This window comes from Megalobrama amblycephala, linkage group LG1, assembly GCF_018812025.1.
Source record: "Megalobrama amblycephala isolate DHTTF-2021 linkage group LG1, ASM1881202v1, whole genome shotgun sequence".
NCBI classification, from domain to species: Eukaryota; Metazoa; Chordata; class Actinopteri; order Cypriniformes; family Xenocyprididae; genus Megalobrama; species Megalobrama amblycephala.
In genome coordinates, this window is record NC_063044.1 from 64,468,552 (window position 1) to 64,486,677 (window position 18,126).

Sequence of the window (18,126 nt, forward strand, 5' to 3'; positions counted from 1 at the left end):
TATATGCGCGAGACATCACTGCCACTGTCAGAGCGCGATCAGACCTCATGAATCGAGTGATGAACGCAGATGCACATAGTGGTGTATTAGACGTAAAAAATGATACAAATACTGTTCAATTTGTCGTAAAAACCGATCGTTTCGTGTCTTAGGACATCAATGTGTCGTCACGAGCCGCAGGGTTTAATTTGGACTTGTCTAAGCAAGTTTTATTTACTCTTATAGTAGAAGTTCCCATCCACTAGCATTATTTGACTGACAGACAGCAACGGTTGGAGTTAAAAATCATCATTTGTGTTCTAGTGAAGAAACAAAGTCACCTACATCTTGGATGCTCTGGGGGTAAGCAGATAAACATCAAATTTTCATTTTTGGGTGAACTATCCCTTTAATCTCTATATGAATAGGCCTGTATATTTCTCCTGCTGTACTTTATAATGTGATGTGTTTGTGATTGATTTAATTTGTGCATGTGACTTACATCATCATGGGCTGTTTGATCATAATTTCTACAAGTTGACTTACTGTAAGTTATGTAATATTGCATAAAGTTACAGGCCTCTTTACTGGCATTTGTTATTTTTTTTACCCTGGGACGTTTTATCAGATTTGGCTAAGTTCTAGAGACAGCTTTTTCCTCAAAGATCTATGAAATCACACACATCTTTGTTAGTCTTGGTTGTATTCCTCTAATGTTCAATGTCATACAAAATGCACTGCTCGTGACACATTTTTACCTTTTCTACTTCTTTCTCTCTCCATCCTTTTCTTCTTCTCTCATTCTTTCCATCAGTGTTCTTAAATAGCATCAGAATGGCCCATTAAATGCTCTTTTAATTATTCTTTCTGCCTGTCTTTGACCTTGGCACACATTATATCCTTCAGTTAATTGTGACATGTGATTCACTCCAAACACAGCTGATGGAAAGATGGTGCACAGTCTGAGCTCAGGCCTCCATCATCTTGTAAAATGCGGATGACAAAGCACATCATGGTGTTATAATCTGCAAAGAGTGGGTTTTGTTTGAAGACACACAGAAACAGACATTGATTGCTACTTTTGCCAGTTTGACAGCGAGGATGGTGTAGAATAGCTGTAACCTCCAGAGACTCTTCAGAGCCCTCCATCCTATGCTTTGACTCTCTGTCTGTCTGTGTGCTTGTCTCCTTTGTCCCCTCTCTCTTTTTAAATGTTCTGTTTAACCTGGCCAAGTGAGCCACTTTTGCTGTTTACCCCCGACCGGTTTCCCTGAAGGGGAATATCTCACAGACGGGTACACACACACATACACACGTGCACACACACACACACACGGCTCCTGTACCATTTCTCATTACTGACATTGTTGCTGCAGGTTCAAAACCATGCCAAGCATAGCTGTGACCTGCATACACATTCATAGTGAAAGTACCTGCAAAGTTTCATGCTGGGCAGGAGGAAGTGTGTGTGATTTAAGTGTTCATCGCTCTGTATGCGTTTGCATGTGTGATGGTTGGAAGCAATCTGTCTGTATGTTTTTCTTTCTATCTGTCTGTTCATCCATGTGTCTGTAAACCTGTCTGTCTATCTATTATGGCTGCAAGATATTGTAAAAAAATGACATTGCAATATTTTGTTTTTCTGTGATTCTGTGACTTGAATATCTCTGTTTGGAAAGAATTAAAGGATTAATTCACTTCTGAATTAAAATTTCCTGATAATTTACTCACCCCCATGTCATCCAAGATGTTCATGACTTTCTTTCTGCAGTCGAAAAGAAATTTAGGTTTTTGAGGAAAAAATTCCATGATTCTTCTCCATATAGTGGACTTCATTGTGGTTCACTGGGTGGAAGGTCCAAATTGTAGTTTCTGTGCAGCTTCAAAGGGCTCAACACAATCCCAGATGAGGAATACGGGTCTTGTCTAGAGAAACAATCTGTCATTTTCTAAAAAAAAATAATAAAAATGTATACTTTTTTTTTTTTTTTAATCACAAATGGCCGGTGAACCCCATTGAAGTCCACTAAGTCCACTGTTTTCCTCAAAAACCTTAACTTCTTTTCGACTGAAGAAAGAAAGACATGAAAATATTGGATGACACGGGGGTGAGTAAATTATCAGGAAATTTTCATTCAGAAGTGAACTAATCCTTTAATCATTCTTGAATGATTGGGGTGATTTTGTAGGGGAGTAAATATGCATAACAGTATTCAGGTACAGAAACTAAATAATTGTAAAAAATGTAAAATAACACTGTATAAATGAAATATAATTAGTCTTTGTTACAGCTACAAAAGTGATTTTCTCTTTGTATTTTGTTGTTTGATTAACATTAATGACAAGCAGCAGCAGGGATATTAGGCTGATGTCACTTTAAGATCGAATGCACAGATCCAATATAAGGTGTAAGGTAATATAAGATAAGGTGTTTTTGACTTGATGCGATGCTGCGCAGACATGAGTGTATGACATCAAAGTACCACGAGAGCAATTTGAGAGCAGATGACTCCATATTCTTTCAAATCACTCTTGCAGTACTTTTATTTCATACACTGATCGGTCTGCGCAGTGCCGCTTCAAGCCGAACACACTTATAATGATACACATCCGTTTTCTTTCTTAATTGTTTATGTAAACCATGAGCGACTGTGTTTATGAGGATACTCGCCGAGACAGGCATTTTGACATAGTTTTGCATGTATGTAGTTGTGAAAGAGAACAGAATTTGGTCTTCACATGCTGTCTGTGCTGCTCTGTGTGTGCGCACAGAAAACGGTGTGCGGTTCCAAATTGAGCCTTCTTGCATTTAAAGGGGTGGTTCAATGTTTTTTTTCTAGGCTTGATTGTGTGTTTTGGGGCGCAGTTTAACATGTCTTAATGCTTCGTTTTTTTGAAAACGCTGTATTTTTCATATATTTTACCTTTATTCTACACCTCTGTTTCCATTGTCATATGAACGGCTCATTTGACTTCCTGCTTCTATGAAGCCAGTCCCTCCGAAATATGCAGTGTGCTCAGATTGGTTGGCCCAGTGTATCCAGAGCCATCGTGATTCGCTGAAGCGTCCTGAAACGCCACGCCCCTTACCATTTGTTACCGGTTACGTGCGCTTCGGTTATATTGTATGCTCAATTTGATTATATTGCTGTATCAAATTGAGCCCGAATCAGACCCAGATGAACAGCAATCACGGCTTTTAAAGGACGTTTATGAATGGTATTTCATTTAGTATTTGTGTCAAAGTGCTTAGATATGCTGTCACTGATGTTTGTTAGCTTTCAATATACAGTTTTATCCTGATTAAAGATTTACTGTAGCCGAATACATGACTGAGTAGTCGCATTTTTGTAAAAGTAGCGTTTAATTTACAGCATGAACAACTGTTTGTCTATGAACATATAAGTTTGTTGGTGTTTGTTGGAGAAGTATGCACTAGAATACAGCTAACTGGCTAGCGAAGCAAAAACGAGTTGCTCTTTGTATATGTCCTTGATGTAAACAAAAAATAGCAACAGAACTATATATTTAAAAGACATGTACAAACAATAAAACGTACTTGCAGTTTGAAGCCAATAAACAGCAGCTTCTGCTTTTAAAGTGGGAACTGCTTCATCTTTCAGTAAAAGCCTTTGTGCATTCAGTAATAGCCATCCAGCATTAAACTCATATAGATTCTGGAAGCTGTCTTCAGTGCCGCATCCAGTTTAGAAAATATCGCGTCCGGTGTACACAACTCTTCCGCTTCCATTATGCTGTGCCACACGGCCTCGCCCACCTTGTTTGCGTGTTCCCGGGGGCGTGTTTTGCAGGGTTTATGATGTCACCAATCCAGGAAGAAGCTTGTTGTAGTCCAAACTGGTTGTTTTTGTAGGCATTAAACTGCCATAACTTTAAAAGACAATATCTCCGTTTGCATTGAACTTTCAGTGCTATAACTTTGCAGATACTGTTTATGCTCAAGCAGCAACATTACACACTTACTAAAGTTAAAAAAGTGAAATCGCATTGAACCACCCCTTTAAATGGTTTAAAATTGTTTGTATATTTAAACTGACAGGACCTAAAACACATACAAATGATAAACTTTCACTCTAAGATGATTAAACGTTGCAGTTGATCTGAGAATCATGTACGTTTTGAACCATGGTCCCTGGTTCGTACGGATCAACTACGATCCCTATAATTGACATCTTATCACAGATGCACACATCACAATATCGATGCTAAAACGATATATTGTGCAGCCCTGCTATCTATCTAATCTCTGTCTGCCTGTCTACTCAGTTTTTTTGTTGTTGTTGATAAATCTGCATATTCATGTCTCTCCTCACTGTTTTATATGTAGCGCCTCTGTCACTTAGAGTGCAATTTTGTTTCCTCTGCGGTACCACATTGCCACCATCGTCTCTCTCTGTGTAATGTATTTGTGTGTTTTTGTGTGTCTGTGTAAATTGCACTGATGAATATGTAATGTATGAAAGAGCATGTAAACACATGCTGAGAGCGAGGATGGCTGCTTGTGAAATGGACAAAAATTATTCAGGGTTATAAGGATTCACCCTCCGTGTGTGTTTGTGTGCAAGTGTGTCACAAATATAGGTTCATTAAAATATTTTGAGGTGCTCAGTGTTGCGGAAAATGCAAGCAGGTGGGCAGACGTGACAAGTATGTGTTGTTTTGTGTGTGTGTGTCAGGGTGACTTGTGTCTCCTCGTCGAGCTCCTGACACCTGTTTGCTCCTAAACTGTTTTGGGTTGCCACGGCTCCTCTGGGGAGTCTGCTCGCTTCCAAAGCGGTTAACCGCCACAGGAATGTGGAGAACCCTGTCCCTCTCCTCTCAGCAGACAATTATTTACCCCTCTTTTTTCCTCCTGATTTCATTCACTTTTTACCCTTTCTTGTAATGTGGGAAGTGTACAACATAATGTGTGTGTGCATAGCGGATGGTTAGAGTGTAACAGCAATTACTTTTGCCCTCTGGGTCCAATTAACACCCCACAGTTTGACCCAGACTTTATCCCATATGTATCAAAAGCCAGACGCACACACACACACACACACACACACACACACACACACACACACACACAGCTGTAAAGTGAGGTGACTCTTAATCTGTACAACATGACTTTGCATAATAAACAGGATGGATGGATGGACAGACAGATAGATGGATAGATACATGACTGGATGGATGAACTGACAGATAGATGGATAGATACATGACTGGATGGATGGACTGACAGATGGATAGATATACGACTGGATGGATGGATGGATATACAACTGGATGGATGGATGGATGGATGGATGGACAGATAGATGGATAGATATATGACTGGATGGATGGATGGACGGACAGATAGATAGATATATATATGACTGGATGGATGGATGGATGGATATACAACTGGATGGATGGATGGATGGATGGACAGAGATGGATAGATATATGACTGGATGGATGGATGGATGGACAGATAGATGGATAGATATATGACTGGATGGATGGATGGATGGATGGATGGATGGATAGATGGACAGATAGATGGATAGATACATGACTGGATGAATGGATGGATGGATGGAGAGACGACTGGATGAATGGATGGATGGAAAGACAATTGGATGGATGGATGGATGGATGGATGGATGGATGGATGGATGGATAAACTACTGGATGGATAAATGGATGGACAGACATGTGGATGGATGGATGGATGGATGGATGGATGGATGGATGGACGAACAGATAGATGGATAGATACACGACTGGATCAATGGATGAATGGATGAATGGACGACTGGATGGATAGATAGATAGACAAGAGGATGGCTGGAGGGACGGCTAGATGGATGGGTAGATGAATAGATATATGGATGGATGGACAGACAGATGGATAGATACAGGACTGGATGAATGGATGAATGGATGAATGGACGACTGGATGGATAGATAGAAGGACGGATGGATGGATGGATGGATGAATGGGTGGACGACTTGGATGGATGATGGATGGATGGATGGAAGGACGGGTGGATTACTGGATAGATGGATGGATGATGGATGGACAACTGGGATTGACGGATGGACAATATGGCTGGATGGATAGATAAAAGGACAGATGGATGGATGGATGGACAACATGGATGGATGGATGGATGGATGGATGGATGGATGGATGAATGACATGGATGGATGGATGGATGACTGGGATGGGTGGATGGATGGACGGACAGATAGATGGAAGATAGATAGATGGATGGATAGACAGATAGATGGACAGACAGACTGATGGACTGATAATTGATAGATAGGTGGATGGATAGATAGATACATGACTGGATGGATGGATGGACGGATGGATAGCTTCTTGATGAAGCTGTATATTCAGCCTGTCAGCTGGTGAGCTTAACACAGAACAAGCCAGGTTTATACCCCATAACCCCTTCAGAACCTTCACACATACTTCAGTGGGTGCTTTTAGTGATGCATGTTTATGCAAGTCTTTTTTTTACTTTCTCAGAATGCACTCCTGGTATGCCGTTCACAGTCACATCTCTGTATTTGACTGAGTTCTGTGAAAATGTGTGCAGCCTCACATAAGTGCTTTTGGTTTAAATGCATTCAGCGTTGTTTCTTGTTTTGTTTTGGATATTTATTTCTGCATTGCACAGGCTGTGGCTTATGTGGCCCAACGGCCCTGAATAATAGTCACATTCAAATCGACACCTTTAATGTTTCTAAGCTGGCACAGTGTAATGAGAATGAACTCTGTGACACCTAATGTCATCTAAAGATCTGTATGTTGGCATGCAGTGTTTGTTTAATAAGTCGTAATGCACATAAAATAAACAGACTGCTATTTAAGAGATGACAGGGGTTCATGACGGGGTGCGATGATCAAATGGCGCTGCGGTTAACCCGTGCCTGGAAATGTGGTCGGTCATTCCTGGAATGTGTGTTTGGTCTCTGAGCTTTAAGCTGCGCTGCATCTATAAAGGCTTTAAATAAAGTTTATTCGAAATATGCAACTGTACAAGATAACTGCAAACAGGAAGATCAACAACCATGTGTCTTTATTGCTTCCTTTTTATACACCCAAAGCCTACAGTGTACGTTTGTGTCATTTAGCAAATGAAATGATGTAGTCCAGCTTGATTTATTAAGTGCATAGCAGTATGCTTCTATCATTTGATCAGTCTGAGTGTGTGTGTTTGTGTGTGTCGTAACGTGGCAGGTGTGTTTTCGTCGTGATTGACAGGGTAATCAGGATGGATTAGGGCTAAAGTGAGTACAAATGTGATGGAAAACGTTTTTAGTTACACACTAAGCCCTCTGTTGTTTAATCTAGCCCTCCTGCCCTACACGCACACAGATCTACAGATGGAAGGAGTGAGAGGGGTTATTCAAAAGGCCGGTTCAGTTTGCCCTTAGTGTTAGTGACATCGAATCATCTTACTTGTTTGCTTTGGAAGGGCTTTGCTGTGTTTGAATGTGTGTGTAGCTGCAAATAGCCCACCTCACTATCCAGGCAATACACACAGTGCCGACACGGGTGGAAACCTTTTAAAAAAGCATTGCTTGAGCTCACGGACTCAACTGATGGTAAAAGTTTCAAACCATCTTCTGAGAATGGTGCTGCTGAGTAGGTGTAGTACAGTGTTTGATGATTATATTACGAAACTAGTCTGCTTGTGCTGGAATGGAGGTGGCCAGCTACCAAATCCATTCAAATCCCTGCACTTAATGGAGATGGAGCATCATTTTCTCTCCCCCTCCCTCCCTCCCTCCCTCCCTCCTCCTCTGTGTTTCTCCTTTTCTCTTTTACACAAACACACACACATACACACATTTAATTTTCAGTCATGGTGGGGATTTTCTGTTGTTTTGTACTGAGCTAAAGGTATTTTTATCCACCAACCCTAAACTATGACACTTACAGACACTTTTCTGCATTTTTACATTTTCATTTAGACACTATTTAGTCTTTTTATTAAGCAGTTTTCTAAATTTGAACTGTTGGCTTCCCTCCACAGTATAAAAGAGTTGATAATGTGGGTGAGGGTATACTTTTAATAAATAGTGTGTGTATATATATATATATATATATATATATATATATATATATATATATATATATATATATATATATATATATATAAAAATATAAAATAAAAAAATAGATAAAAAAAAATATATATATATATTTTTTTATCTATTTTTTATTATATTTATATATTTTATCTATAATATATATAATATTATTATATTATATAATATTATATAATATATTTAATATTTGTATATATTATATTTTTTATTATATTTATTTATTTATTTACTTCATTCTGTGTATTTGTTCTCCACTTTAATTTATTAGGTCTCCAAATGGTTGAAGGTCAAAATTGCAGTTTCAGTGCAGCTTCAAAGGGCTTTAAACGATACCAGACGAGGAATAAGGGTCTTATCTAGCGAAACGATCGGTCATTTTCTAAAAAAAAGTAAATGTATATGCTTTATATAAACAAATGATCGCCTTCCAAGTGCTTCCGCCAAAACCGCACTTTCGTATTCTTCAAAAAGCTTACACTGTACCCCCTACGCCTTCCCTGTTCTACTTACAGAAAAAATGGAACTGGCGCTGCGTTCGTTCCGCAAGTAGAATAGGGAAGGCGTAGGACATACAGCGTAAGCTTTTTGAAGAATACGAAAGTGCAGTTTGTTTCCAAAAGCAATCATTTGTTTAAGAAAGAAGGACATGGACATCTTGGATGACATGGGGGTGAGTAAATTATCAGGAAAATTTTATTTGAAAGTCAACTAATCCTTTAAAGGTCCCATATTATGCCCATTTTTAAGATGTATCTGTGAAGTTTCAGCTTAAAATACCTCACAGATCATTTATAAATCCATGATGTAAATACCCATTTCTGATTACAGTCAAGAACAGGCTGTTTTGTGCATGTGCCTTTAAATGCAAATGAGCTGCTGTGCCCCGCCCCCTCTCTACGATCACAGTTCCTGCCTCAGTCGAATTCTCTGCCAAATACTAACGAGACATCTGCTTGGTTTTGATTATTATCTATATCGCCAACACTCGTCTTACGGACAGCATAGTTTTTCTTTCATCATTAAAGTTTATTGTTTCCACGCGTTTTAAAGCTATATCAGTTTAAACTTCTAATGGATCATTTTCTGAGCATGTGAGTGACTTCTTTCACATTTTTTTGTTTTGTTTAAACTGTCAAATACACACAAGTTTCTGTCAAAAACACACACAGTTCACATAAACACAGTCTGTGAACGTAATTAGCAGGCAACGTTACAGAAATCGTGTATATTAGGTCTGTGGTGCATTCCCTTCAAAAATAAAGGTAATCCACTGCATGCAGTGATTCAGATGTCAGTAAATGAAGACTGTTATGTTCACTCTTACATCCAACAACAAAACATCTCAATTACTTACCAGACATTGTTGTCGCTACAGCTGCTCGACCGTGGAGAAAATGTCAGACAGCGTACAACTGTCAATCAGCGGCCATGGGCGGGGCATGAGTAATGTGACGTCACATTACTCAGAGAATCAAAACGGCTTGTCTAATGAGACTGCTTTGGTATAATGGGGATTAAAAGAAAAGGAGTGGGTGGATTACTAACCCTTTAAGCCATGACATGTAATAATTAAAGAAAAAAGAGTCTCCATTGGCTCTCCATTTAATCCATCCATCTCTGTCTAAGAGAAACATTTGAGATAATCAGATAGATCTCATGTTTTATTTAATCATCAATATGAGTAATCTCATAACCAGTAAAATGATTGATTTTTATAAAACAAACTGTACTGTACTTTTGCCATAGTTCTCCAGACCAAAGCTCATCCAAGAATCCCTCTTTGAACCTTATCCAGATTCCTTTTCCTCTAAACTGTAATGCCAACTGGGATTTGAGCACCACCAAAACTGGCATAAGGCCTAATCTTCAGAGGGGCAATGTTTTTAATGCAAATGTCATGTTATATTGAATGTGCAACTGCATCACTCTTATTTCTGTGACCTTTGAAGAAAGAGATTTTGATGCACCGAGATGCATTTGTCCAAAACGTTGCCACCCTTTACTTGAAAAGTCAAGCCCTTTTGAAAATACCTGTTCTCTTGTGGGGCATTAAAATATAGAGATGGCTTGATTCACTTGAAAACTGTCAATAAAGTTTAAGTCACAAGAGATCGTAAGGTTCCTGACTTCAAGGATACCTTATATTCCAGTGTAAAAATGTGAGAATAAACAAGTGAAAAATTCATATCAACCAGTTTGAATATTGGGGTGGGTATTAGGTACAGACAAAAAAAAATAAAGTAAAACTATTCTGCTGTCCTATTTCTTTTCATTGCAAGACCTACAATCACACATGCACACAGACAAATTGTGTAATCACAAGTCATTTTCTTTTACTATCTTATTGTATTAGGATTCAGTAATAAGTAATAGTGTGTGTGTGTGTGTGTGTGTGTGTGTGTGTTTCATCATGACTGTGCTGCTTTCCTGACATCATACATCAGTTTCAAAACAACACTATTCCTTCTGCTCCTCACAGCTCACAAAGCTAGAGTAATTTGTTAATGGCTGTGTAATGATGGTTTTTATGTTTTTTTTTCTTTTAATGACCTGCTTTCAAAATGTCTGCAATGTACAATGTGCATGACTGTGGGTGTGTGCACTGCATGAATAAGAGAGTGTTGTCATATCTCATTCTCCTCCTCTAACTGAATTCTCTGCATGCATTTGGTAAAGCAGCCTGCTGAATTTGAGAGTGTTTGTTCCTCATATATCTATTTTGACTGAAGCTAGTTTACACACATACTTACACTCTTATTTGATGATGCAGTACATCAACCTCAGGTGTCAGAGAGCTGATTGACCTGCTGTGTGTGTGTGAAGCATTAGATGATTGTGTGTGGGTGTTTGAAGAGAATCACATAAAGCATTGTGCCTTTTAGCAGCATTTGTAACAACAGAAACGTGCACTCGACTTTGTAACAGAAACTTCATTATAGCATAAAATGTAGCATAACTTCTTTTTTATGTGTGCACCAGTAAGTATTGATGGTTTTACACTTAGTGGACAGAGCAAAGCCGCTTAAGTGGCTATTCAAGAGAATCGATTCATGTTGTTTTTTGTATTGTTATAGTTGAGTACAATACCTAAAGATACCGTAACAGATTTCCACAGATACTAATATTCCTGCTTTGTAGGGTTTAAGATTACTTCAGAGTCAATATCAGTAAAGAGTATTGTGCCTTCCGCTGCATTCTCTTGAGACGAATATCCGTTTTTCTACCCTAGTTTATTTCTGAATGTAATTTCTTGCAGGTTAATTGGCCCCTCTACTGAGGTTTCTGGATAATTTTCCCCAGTGATCTGTAGTTCATAATGCTCACATTTGATTCAGCAGTCCCCAGACGTCCTCTCCTTGATCTCACGGACACTCACTTATCACTGAGACACATGAAGCAGAGCCCGATCTCTTCCCCCACTGGAAAATATGGCACTGTCAGTAAGCAAAAGAGAGAGAGAGATAAGAGGCCATGCAGGTTGATGTTTAGTTATGCTAATGCATACCATCAGCCGGCCGTCTCTTTCACTGTGAGTTTGCTATCTGCTATTATTTGACTTCACCTGCATAATTCTGAATTTATAATGATGTTCTGTGCTGTTGTACAGCTCAAAGACAGGAGATCTGGACAGATCGGGCTCTTCACGAACCTCCGTAGTCTATACAGCATCTGTTAGCATAATCAGAACTGGATCATGCCTGCTCTTTAAAATGTAATAACTGTTTATCCATACAAAAATTTAAGCGAGTTAGCTACATTGTCTGCTGATTAATTAAATAAATTTTGCATATAAATTGCACATTTTGCAATAAATTGCATGTAAGTCAATGACATGACGCCTTTTTGTATTAATGTAAAATACATACAATACATGCGCAGAGTGACTAGGTCATGTTTTTTCACTTTAGGGTCAGTAAGATTTTTGAAAGTTCAAAAGAACAGCATTTATTTTAAATATAAATCTTTTTTAACATACATTTCTTTACTGTCACTTTTGATAAATTTTATGCATGCTTGTTAAAGAGAAATTTTTTTACTAACCCTAAACTTTTGAATGGGTAGTGTACTTTATTTTATTTATCAAGATGTGTGTCTTTATTGAACGTGTAGACAAAAAAATGTTTTAAAATGTTTCAAACAAGTTTGCTTGATGCTTACACCCGGGCCTAAAAATGTAACTTTTTGCCACACCCGCCAATGGCAGTTATGAAACCAATATTTTAGATACTAATGAAAATGCACAATCCTCTATTTCAATTTCCATACCACGGCTAAAACTACTATCTTAACTAATATTTTAATAGCCTACAATTTTAAAGACAAGTAAACAGTCAGTAATAAATTAAGAACAAATAATCAAATTACAAGCAATAGCACAAATAAATACATTACAACAAAGATACAAATGAAATGAAATAAACAGTGCTTTTCAGTAGTACTTTTCAGTGCTTTTCAAGGACAGGAAGGTATTAAAGGGAGCTCAGCTTAGTATTTGCGCACTGTTTGAGACACGGCTTTCAGGCCATGTGCTTTTCACGTGTCTAAGTGCTTGAATATTTACATTGGAAAGGCTTAAATTTTCATGATGATGCAGCACTGACCCATCAGCTGTACAGAGCGTCGTTTGTTCACGTTCATGTTCTCATAACTTTGAATTGTTAGAAATCTTAAAAATGTTACTGGCCATCTGGCAGCTGACATCATTTCATATACTCGCCAACACCGATTTTTAGTTGCATTTGGTGCTTGGTGAGTGTTAGGGCCCTATTTTAATGATCTAAGCACATGGTTTAAAGCGCATGGCGCAAGTGCACTTAGGACGTGTCCGAATCCACTTTTGCTAGTTTAAGGACCGGAAAAATGGTCGGCGTGCCCGGCGCATGGTCTAAAAGGGTCGTCCCTATTCTCTTAATGAGTCATGGGTGTGTTTTGGGCGTAACATGCAATAAACCAATCAGAGTCTCATCTCCCATTCCCTTTAAAAGCCAGTTGCGCTCGCGCCATGGATTCGCTATTTACATGGTGGAAAAACTGAACGCTTCTCTAGCGAGGAAACGGATCTGCTCGTGCGCGAGGTTAAAGCGAGAGCAGACCGTCTACGGGACAAGCTGGATTCCACAAAAGCATTTTTAAGCAGAGTGCCTTACTATTGCGCTTTTTAAATATCAAAAAAAAAATCTTGCGTCATTGACTTTAGACCAGGTTTCAGTTGGTCAATGGCACAGTCTATTTCAGTTGCCTCAAAATAGCAACACGCCAACAATGCGCCTGAACACACTTTGTTTTTCAGACCAGCACGCCCATGGGCGCACAAATGGGTGAAAATGCATTTGCTATTTAAACAATGTGGCACAGGACGTGAAAATGATAACTGTGACAGGCTGAAACTAGCAAAAAACACTTGCGTCGCTCCTCATTGCACGGGGTGTATGACAGGGCCCTTAATTTTAGGCCCTGCTTGCACCATATGACATTTTTAGGCCTGGTTTCACAGACAGGACTTATCCTTAATCCAGGATTAGGCCTTAGTTCAATTTAAATAGCTTTTACAAACGTTCACTAGAGAGGGAAAAAACATTACCGGTGTACTAGGGCTGCACAATTAATCGAATTTCTAATCGCGATTACGGATGCCGCGATTTCGTAATCGTTCAAAGGCGTGATTACAAGGAAAAATATCCACTTAAATTATTCTGCATGTTTAAGAGGTGTGTTAACCATTGACGTAGGTGTACGCTGATATGTCGAACGCACACGAAACACCAGGACCCGCCATTTTCAAAAAGCCGTGCACACAGCCTAGTGCTGTCACAAATATCTATATTTCGATATGTATCGATACTGAAATATCAGAAAGGATACCAATTCTCCTTTCTGGAGTATCGATACACCGATACCAGCTGCGCGTTCTTGCTCTCCTCTCTGACAGCGAGTTGTGACGCACGCGCCTCTTCTCATTCAATCGTCTCATGCTCTCCGGTTTAATAGTGTTGGTGTGACCGGGTCTGAATTTCGGCGCGGGATTGCGCATAATCATTAATTCCCGCAGATTTCGCGCAGACACATAATAAAGCCGCCTTTGACATACAAGGGCCAAAATAAGCTATTTTTCGCGGATTATTAATGTTCAAATACACTCAGAAACAATATCACAATGCCCATGGCTCAGGTGAGTATCAAAATAAAACAGTTCAGGAAGAATGTGTCTGTCAAATCTTAAAGGGACAGTAGCCGAATAAACATGCCGCTCTCTATGTTGTTAATGTTCATTAAACAACAAAAGACAAAGAAAAAAATCACTTTCTGCTCTTGACTGATTAACTTCTGTAACTTTAATTGATTAATTTTTACAATGAAGATTATCCAGTGTTATTTTACATTTGATTACTTTGTTTCTTTATTCAGTTTATTACCTGATCACTAGACCTACCTGAAAAAAAGAAAGCTGTCTATTTAATTTCTATCTTTATTCTATTGTATTTATTTGTGCTATGGTAGTAATTTGTTCATTTTTTTTCTTATTTTATTACTGTTTACTTGTTTTTTAAAAATTCAATTTACCATTTGAAATCAAGCAGACCAAGTAAAAAATATTATTGCTTCAAACAATGGTGTAAAGCTATTCAAAATATCATTCAATGTAAATTGTGATAATCGTAATTAATAATCGCAATTAGAATTTAAAGGGAATAATCGACAATTATGATTTTTGTCATAATCGTGCAGCCCTACGGTGTACATCTTGAGATAAAACAATGGCACTGACATATTTTAAGATATGTCAGTAGAAGTTGCTTTCAGTTAAAGCAGCTCAAACATGCATATTAGTGTGGGACTAGCTTAAGCCTTGTCTGTGAAACCAGGGGTTGGAATCATTCAATTTTAAACGTATCTTGGAAATGGTAGGTTTTTAAAAGATTTTTTTATTTTTTTATTATTATTTTTTTTTTTTTTGTAGATTGGCTCTTATGTCATATATCAGTATGTGATGAAAAAAAGCCCCCTCATAAGGATAATTCAGAGACTGTATACACACCAATACACACACCACTCATATGATACAGAATGTCATTTAACATGGATTAAACTGACATTATGAAACAGACAGCAGATGTTACAAAGCTATAAAATTTCTTCTTGTCCCAACTGAGTTGAACACACACACATTCCCTCACAAACACGCACACATAGCATGGCCTGAACAAACACACCCAGCTCCACTGGTAATGCCAGCGGCCCTCAGCAAACTTATTAGGGAGAGAGCATCCAGTCAGCCGTTCACACAACTCCTCGTGTTCCACAGGGCTGTGTCTCCAAACCAGACAGAGCATCACTTTAGTGGAAAAACAACAGAAGACTCATCACTCCAGCTCAGCCAGCCAATTACAGATTCATCTGAACATAGAACACCAGTGGCTAATAATGTTACGCACACAACTACTGTAGCTTCCATTTGTTAGATTGAGTTTAAAGCTGTTGGCAAACGGTGTATTTGTACTGGCATATCTTTATTGTGTCTGATAGTAAATATTACTGTGGCACTCCAGAGCTGATTTTATCTTCACTTTCACCTCTTATGACCACTTATCTTTGATTTGGCTGGAATGAAAGTGGTGTTTACTGCTGAAATTAGACGAACATTTCAAAGTTCAGAATGACAAGTGGAATCAGAATGGCAAATTCAGATTTGTGCCACCTATGTATGTGTGTGTGTGTGTGTGTGTGTGTGTGTGTATATCAGTTAGGTCTATTATTAGTTAGGTCTATTCCATTTTCACTTTTATTTATACACATATTACACAATTTACACATAGCCTATATTAAAATAATAGAATATTTTTTGTGGTGGTGCCAGTGAAAATTGTTCTGTACAAATTTATTATAATTAAATATAAATAAAAATGTATATTTAGTAAAATAAATGCATTGCTAATAATATATTATTATAATTATTTGTTATTTTTACTCGGGCTATTTTTTTACTCTATTTACTATTGAAGGTCTGCTGTATGCACTTGACCTGTGGAGGGCGCTCTGTTCAGAAGTTAACCATGTCATGTTGCAGTTGAGTATTTTTGGAGTGCTGAACAATCTGCCCTGCTGTTTGTGCATTTGTTTGTTTGCGTGTGTGAGCAAGAGTGACAGAAATACACATATGTCCCTATATGAGTGACTTTCAGCAGGATATCCGTGCACTGATTAATGCGGTCTCGTGGGGAGACGTGGATAGAAGAAGTGAAACAAGACACGCTCAACACAGCACAGAAGATCGCTAACATCGCTAACAGCCCTGTCCTTGATCCATTGCCACTCCTTCAGCTGTGTGTCGAGACGACAGGGTGACCTCAGGGCTCTTTTCAGATGTTTAAATAAGACAAATACTCTTCCATGATGTCAGCATGACCAATAGTGACAGGGCTCAACAATGAGGGTTTTGTCCCACTAGCCTGTCATTTTTTTTTTTTTTTTACTTGGCCTGCCAACATTTTCACTAAACCCCACAAAATTATACATTTTATTTTTAGCCATATATTGTTAAACTATGAGTATAAAATAAACTCTCTCTCTAAACACTGGGCCCTGCCATCCTTATGGTACAGCCCTGCAGTAAAGAGCTTAAAGGGCCGACAGTATCAATTGTGTACGGATATTAATGGTGGCCGTTTCTGAGGAATATCGTCATTCCTTGCAGTTTATCACCCATTAATAATGTCATTCTGTTACAGTTTATAACCCAATTTTAAAACAAAACCATTGTAGAATCAATCGGAACAAATGTTGATTAAATAAGTTTTGTTTGACTATTTTACTTATTTTTGTATTTTATTTTGCTTGTAATGTTTGACCATTCATAGTTGGAGTGTTGTGAGTTGGGAGGGGTGGGTTTACAGTGTGTTTGGGCAGCAAAGACAGATGTGTGTTTGTGCTCTGTGGTCAGGGAGTGGTGTTTAGAGAAGGAGGTGCAGGATCAATGGGGCCTGTGTGTGTGTGTGTGTGTGTGTGTGTGTGTGTATATATATATATGTATGGGTGGTTCAGATATACCCTACATTACGGAGACAAAATGTCCTCACAAAGATGGCAATATCCAAAATCCTTGTCCTTGCGGGGACATTTTTTGCCCCACATTAGGAAAACAGCTTATAAATCGTACTAAGTGATGCTTTTTGAAAATGTAAAACTGCAAAAGGTTTTCTGTGATGGGTAGGTTTAGGTGTAGATTTTGGTTTAGGGGATAGAATATACAGTTTGTACAGTATGAAAATCATTGTGTCTATGGAATGTCCCCATAAATCATTAAAATCCAACACTTGTGTGTGTGTGTGTGTGTGTGTGTGTGTGTGTGTGTGTGTGTGTGTGTGTGTGTGTGTGTGTGTGTGTGTGTGTGCATTTTTGTGACACATCAGGACACAAATGTTTATAATGACATGGGTATTACAAAAAGAGGTGACTTATGAGGACATTACCCCAGGTCCCCACTTTTTAAAAGGCTTATAAATCATACAGAATGAGTTTTTTTGAGAAAGTAAAAATGTGCACAGTTTCCTGTGATGGTAGGTTTAGGGGTATAGGGGTAGTGTAGGGGGATAGAAAATACAGTTTGTACAGTATAAAAACCATTACGCCTATGGAATGTCCCCACTATTCATAAAAACGAACGTGTGTGTGCGCACGTGTCAATGTGTATTTAAAAAGCTCTAGTATATGTTTGTGCATGTGAGATATATGGGTGTGTGTGTGTTTGATAGTCAAGTCCAGAGATGGACTTTGCTATAGTAGGCCAGTAGAGCACAAAACTATATTTGTAATGCTGCATGCAAAGAAATGTTCTTTATGAAGAGGCAAATTAAAAAATGAGCATTGACAAAAGTTTCATATATAACACAAAACTGCAATTAACTGTAACAAACATGCAGGATTTCCAAACTTTCTGGGCACTGTTGATGAATATCTCCCCCTAGTGGATGTCAGTAGCACTGCTGTAATCCCCAGAGAATGTCAATAATGTGAAAAGAATTTGTTGTAAAT

The 18,126-nt window shown here is 38.4% G+C and overlaps 1 protein-coding gene across 7 annotated transcripts in view; it reads left to right on the forward strand.

Moving 5' to 3' along the window:
- Nucleotides 1–18,126, forward strand: part of znf385c (zinc finger protein 385C) — a 113,670-nt gene that overhangs the window by 17,244 nt on the left and 78,300 nt on the right. The gene's annotated exons all lie outside the window — the stretch shown is intronic.